Here is a 6,328-nt window from a genome sequence, read left to right on the forward strand (position 1 = left end):
ATCTTATAAGATGTGGTATGATATTTTCTTCCTATATTTCCATTTTCCATTGACTTTATGTTAGTTCTTCCTTGTCTTTCACCCACACACATATAAATATGACAAAATGTTATGTAACCTGAAAAAACATTGTTACTTTTTTGTGGAAATATTCAATGACATTTTAAATGGATTCATCTAATATAATTATATTTTATGTAGTCCTGCATAACTGCTATTTTGGGAGCTCTTGTTCTTTATCCAGGACCATATAGCACCTTCTCTTGCCTTCTGGATTATGTTGTTTCTTATTTTGTATATGCTGCATCTGGAGGTAATAGAATATTTCAAGTTTTTATAACTGGAAGATATTTTACTTTTAGTTTTCAAAAGTATGTTTGCAAAGTAAAAAATGTAACGAAGACAGATCTTTTTCTATTTCAGTACTTTGAATAAATAAGTTTCTTACCCACTTGTTCTTCTTCTTTTTTTTTTTCTAATGTGGAGTAAGATGCCATTTAATTTAGTTCTTCCATAGCTACTGTTTTTTTTTTTTTCTTTTTCTATGTGTCTTAGTTACTTTTTACTCATTGCCAGGCCAAATACCCAACACTCAAAATGAAGGAAAGAAAGGTTTACTTAGCTCACAGTTACTGGAGGGTTCAGTCCATATTCCGCTGGCTCCAAGGCAAACAACAGCAGTTCATGTGGCAGAAAACAATGAAGAGCAAAGGAGGAGCAGCAGCTGCAGCGGCATCCATCAAGCCTCTCTCTTCCTTCTACGCTGACTGCGAAGACCAGCGCTCCACAGTGAAGATCTGAGCTCCTCCAAAGTGGCCCGGTGGAGCTGATTCAGCCCAGTTGACACATTGTATCAACTAACACAATCCACCCCTTGTCAACTTGGCAACTAGACATACACTTTTTTTTAAGCCAATTTCCAGGTACACAGACACGCTTAAACATTTTACAAATTGAACATTGCATTACATTAGAACCATGACATGCTACCCATGGCCCTCCAAAGACTCATGCACAACCTTTTATGCAAAAGACATTTTAGTCCATCTCTAAGAGTTGCCAAAGTCCTACCAGTTTCAGCAACACTGAAAAGTCCAAGTCCCATGCTTCCAAAATCTAAGGAAAACTCTTAGCTGTGAGCCCCTCTACAAATGAAAAGTTAAACACTTGTAACATTCACAGGCACAAGATAAGCATTGCCATTCCAAAAGGAATACACAGCAGGATACAAACAATTGGGACCAAAACAAGTCCAAGGTCCAGAAGGGCAAATGTTAAGTCCTGTAGTTCCCTGTGGACCATTCAAAGCACCCTGTAATGGATTGTGAGCTCCAAAAGCCCTTTGTGGCTTCACCCCTAAGGCACTTCTGCGGGTAGCTCCTACGGCTTTTCTCTCAGGCCTGCTTTGCTCCCTTCTTGCAGCTTTTCTTAGACCATCCACATTCCTGGCTTTTTCAAACTTCTGAGGTTTCCACTGAGTAGGCTTCTCTCTCACAGCTTCACACACTGCCCTCTCAGGGGCACACTGCCTGGCCTCCCAGTCCTTCTTCTGAAATCTGGGTGGAAGCCTTCTAAACCTCAGAACACCTGCATTCCTCATGCACCTACAACCACCAAGGCCACGGGGATGATGCCAAGGGCTGCTGCCAGCTGGAGCAGAAGCCAGGTTTTCCTCTCTCTTGGCTGTAGGGGTCGAGTACCTGGATTGCTGAGCATTCTGACTCTGATTCTGAGAAACAAATTCTCTGTTGGCACCTTTCTGTAATCTGGTGTGACCGCCACCTCCATTCTGGAACCTGGTGTGGCTGCTGCCTCCATTCTGGAACATGGGGCTCTGAAGCTTTCTTCCCAAAGCAAAGTTCTTCACCCTTGTGATTCTGAGGCTGCAAAGGGCAAGAAACTTCCACCTCCTGTGATGCGCTCAGGACATCTTTTCCACTCTCCTGTTCCTTCTCAGCAATGGAGATCCTCTCAGCTCTGTCTTCACAGTTCACAGCCTTCCTGGTGCTTCCTTTCTGGTCAAACTCACAACATCTTAAATCATCCTTTTGGGCTTTTTGCTCTTCATTCTTAACATGAATCTGGCTAAAAAGCCCCCAACAACAACCATGCCACTGCCCCAGTATTTGGCTGCTTTGAAATATCTTTTGCCACATTGATCAGTCCGCCAGGCTTAAACTCAATCTCAGGCAAAGTCTCTGGACATGAGTAAAATGCAGACAAGCCTTCTGCCAACCCATAACACAAATCATCCGCAGTCCAACAACCAATGTTGTCCTTCTTCCCAGCAGAAACCTCCCCAGCCTGGTCTTTACAGGCCGGCCTTCTATCAACCTTCTGGTCTTCTGAGCTCTGACCAGGATCTCCCATACAGAACAGCTGAAGTGTTCCAGCGCTTCACATGTAGGATACATCTCCGAACCTTTCCTATCTCTTCCCATAAGCCAGTCCCAAAAGCTTGCAATCCGCATTGTCAGGTATAGCCACAGCAATGACCCCACTCCTCTGGTACCAAATTCTGTCTTAGTTACTTTTTACTTGTTGCTAGGACAAATACCCGACACTCAAAATGAAGGAAAGAAAGGTTCATTTAGCTCACAGTTACTGGAGGGTTCAGTCCATATTCCACTGGCTCCAAGGCAAACAACAGCAGTTCATGGAGCAGAAAACAATGAGGAGCAGAGGAGGAGCAGCAGCTGCAGTGGCGTCCATCAAGCCTCTCTCTTCCTTCTGCGCTGACTTCGAAGACCAGCACTCCACAGTGAAGATAGGAGCTCCTCCAAAGTGGCCCAGCTGCCAAGATCAAGCTCCTCCAAAGACAGGGACTTCTCCACGGAAGCCGGGTGGGGCTGCAGGAAACCAGGCAGGGCGGCTTCCTGCCTTTCTCAATTCCTGGGCCCTGCCCACCTGCAGGGCTACGCCCACATGCTGCTGGAGCTGATTCAGCCAAATTGACACAATGTATCAACTAACACACTATGTATACACTTTAATGATTTTTTGTTTACAATGAGTTTTGGGCAATTTCATTTTTTTGTATCTTGGCATGATTTTATTCATATTTCTTTTCATTTTTCTTGGAAATGTGGTGCTATAATTTTAACTAAATCAGAAATTTTAAATCTTTAAATATGTACTGCCTACCCCTTTCTATTTTGAAAATTCTAATTAAATGAATATAAGTTTCTTGACTTTGGCAAAAAAACTTATATGACTGAACTGCAAACTCTTTTTCATGCTTATTTTAGACAATTTTATTTTCATAGTCATTTAACTTTGTAATTTTTTTTACAATGTGCAATCTATTATTAATCTTATGTCATGTTTCATTTCAGAAATATTTTTCTATAATTTATTCTATCTACATCTTGTATCTTTCACATTTCAATATTTGTCTATAATTTTTAAGTTGCTATGTAATTATTATTGATTTTCAGTAAAGTTAATAATTAGTTAAAAAAAAAGTTCAGAGTCTGCTAGAATCCTGACCACCACAACTGTTCAATCAGTGGGGGTTGGCCTACTCAAACAGAAGGCAGAGAACTGTGGTCTTTGTTCTTTCCCTTGATGCAATATTGTTAGTGAAACCTTTATTTTTAACTTAAGAGGGGAGAAAGAGAGAGAGAGAGAGAGAGAGAGAGAGAGAGAGAGAGAGAGAGAGAGAACAGAACTTTTATTTTCCCCAGTGAGGTTTCCTAGAAGACAGTCTGTTATTGGAATTGCTGCTTTCTGGAATCTATAACATATCTAACATCTTCCCATGTGGCATAATCTTTAATGATTGAAATGCTTAGCTATTTATTCTAACATGATATTTTCTAAATATGAACATGGAATGATATTTTTTTGATTAGACCACAGTAAATAAGCACAAGACTTCAACCAAAAGGACACCTTGGAGAATATAAGATTGTATTTATCTGTAGATGTTGTTTGCTCAAATATTTTCTTATGCTTGCCCCTGTATTTTTTATTTTTTATTTTTTAGCTCCAGGAGATAATGCACTGTGTGTTTTTACTAATTGCCAATTACCTGCAGGTAGCATGTGTCTTATTATTTGTTTGATGATAGTATTATATGATATATCTCAGTTTACTCTAAATTGTTAACAGAGTCTTGACAAAAAACTTGTTTATTCAATAAAAACATGTTCTGAAATACAGTCTTCTTTGTCAAGAGTGGTTCTGAGGAATGAAGACACATGAATGAGTAAAGTTTGTTTCTTAATCAAGAGAGAATTTTATTGGGGAAAATGAAACTTCTTTAAAATAAAGAAATGAGTCTGTATTTATTTATTTATTTATTTATTTAGCAAATTCTTTACCATGAAGATGTAGAAGAAGTCAAGCATCCAAGGACTGCTCCTACTTTGTAATAGTATGCTAGGCTAACTGTATATTGGGCTAAGTGATTTATTATGCTCTTGTGGTTCAAGTGGGGAAACAAGTACGTGAGAAAACCATGATTCTTAGTCTGGCATATAAGATATAACATAAATGTATAGCATTGCTCTTGTGAATAATTTTATTTTTTTAATTTAATTTTTTTTTTCAGAACTGGGGTTTGAACTCAGGCCCTTGTGCTTACTAAGCAAGCACTTATTCTACTGAGCGATCTCCCTGGCCCCTTTGTGAATCATTTTAGAATGATTCTGTGGCCCAGATAAAATGTATATGTTAAATGGAAACACAGGAGACAGTTACTTCTTTGGAACAGTAGGCTGGTGTTAGTACAGGCTGACTGTGCAACATATCATCTTTTATTTTAGAGTGTCAGATGTTTTGACATTAGAATGTGACATAAAAATGTAGTAAAGACATGTAGTTTGCAATACTACTTAAATGACCAGGTTTGATGAATACTACCTGTGAACTGCTACTGAAAGATTTTATGTGATGTGACACATCTCTTATCCCATGCTATTTTCATATATCAGAAATGAGAGAATGTGGAAAATTTGGTTTGATAAAGAGAACCCTGAGGAGGAACCTCCTCAAAATGTCTACAATAAATCTCTTGACTGCTTCTGACATTTTTTTCCTTATTAGATTCTAGTGTCCTGTCAGACCTGTTCCCCAGGTAAAGTGTGTACAATAAAGGGAAACATAAGAGGGTGTTTCAAAGGAGAATTTCCCTTTAAATTTAAAGCATATTTAAGGCTATGATTACCAATGAGATTTCGCCTGTAGGCTGCTATGTAACTTTCTAGCAGCACAAATAAATTAGCAAGATTTACATTATGCTAAGTGATTTATTAAGTTTTTGGTTCAAGTGAGGCAATAAAAATAAATGTGGAAAACATAATTCTAGGCTTGGCATATACAGTAATACATAAAGGTAATGCATTGCTCTTTTGTAACATTTTATAATAACTCAAAATGATGCTGCCTCTCTGTTTTGCTAGTAGTAAATTAATGCTTGTTTAAGCAATAAGAATGCAAAGGCAGGAAGGCTCCCTGTATTCTATGGGGAGAACAGCATGCCCAAATCCAAGGTCATTTTCCCTCCAAAATGTCATAGCTTTATTTATTTATTTATTTATTTATTTATTAGTTACTGTTGCTTGCTGTCAAGTTTTTTTTCTCATTTTAATGAGAAAAAATAGCAGTGAAATAGTTTTAAAACAAGTTAGTAGGACAGTTACAATAATTGATATGCTGCATATTGTCTTTGTAGTAGTTATTCAGAGGACAAGATGCAGACATGATATATTGTCTAAAACAATATTACTGTAAACCTTTCTTCACAATGAATGAACTGAGGGAAAACAGCTATATACCTATCCTGACCAATTATATATATCCCTCTGTTTTATTTTGTTTTGTTTTGTCAGAGATGGGTATTCCACTGCAGTTAGAGAAATGGAAAGAAAGAACTTAAGGAGTAGACAAACAACAAAGAGAGAGAGAAAGGAGAAAAGTTAGGAAATATGGTAAGGGCAGTCTTAGTTACTCTTCTCTTGTTGCTGGGACAATACACAACACTCAAGCTTAAAGAATGAACAGCTTATTTAGCTCACAGTTACTGGAGATTTCATAGTTTAAAGCAGCCTGAATTACACAGCAAGACCCCACAGCAGGGGTGGGGGAGTTGGGGGGAGTGTTAGGCACATGCTGTCAGTTTAAAGGTTTGTGCCTCTCTGACCCCAGCCCTCATGTACCACCCTGGTCCTCTGGCCTGATCCCTCAAGCCAGGCACTGCTCTGATGGCTCCATGATTCACATGAGACTTTGGAGGGACAGCCACATACAAAATATGAGGGCAAAACTATACATTTATATAAATAAGATAGTTAAAGTAATGGTCTAAAGAACTTCCATCAAGTCT

This window comes from Octodon degus, unplaced genomic scaffold (genome assembly GCF_000260255.1).
Source record: "Octodon degus isolate 3935 unplaced genomic scaffold, OctDeg1.0 scaffold00473, whole genome shotgun sequence".
In the NCBI taxonomy this organism is placed as follows: domain Eukaryota; kingdom Metazoa; phylum Chordata; class Mammalia; order Rodentia; family Octodontidae; genus Octodon; species Octodon degus.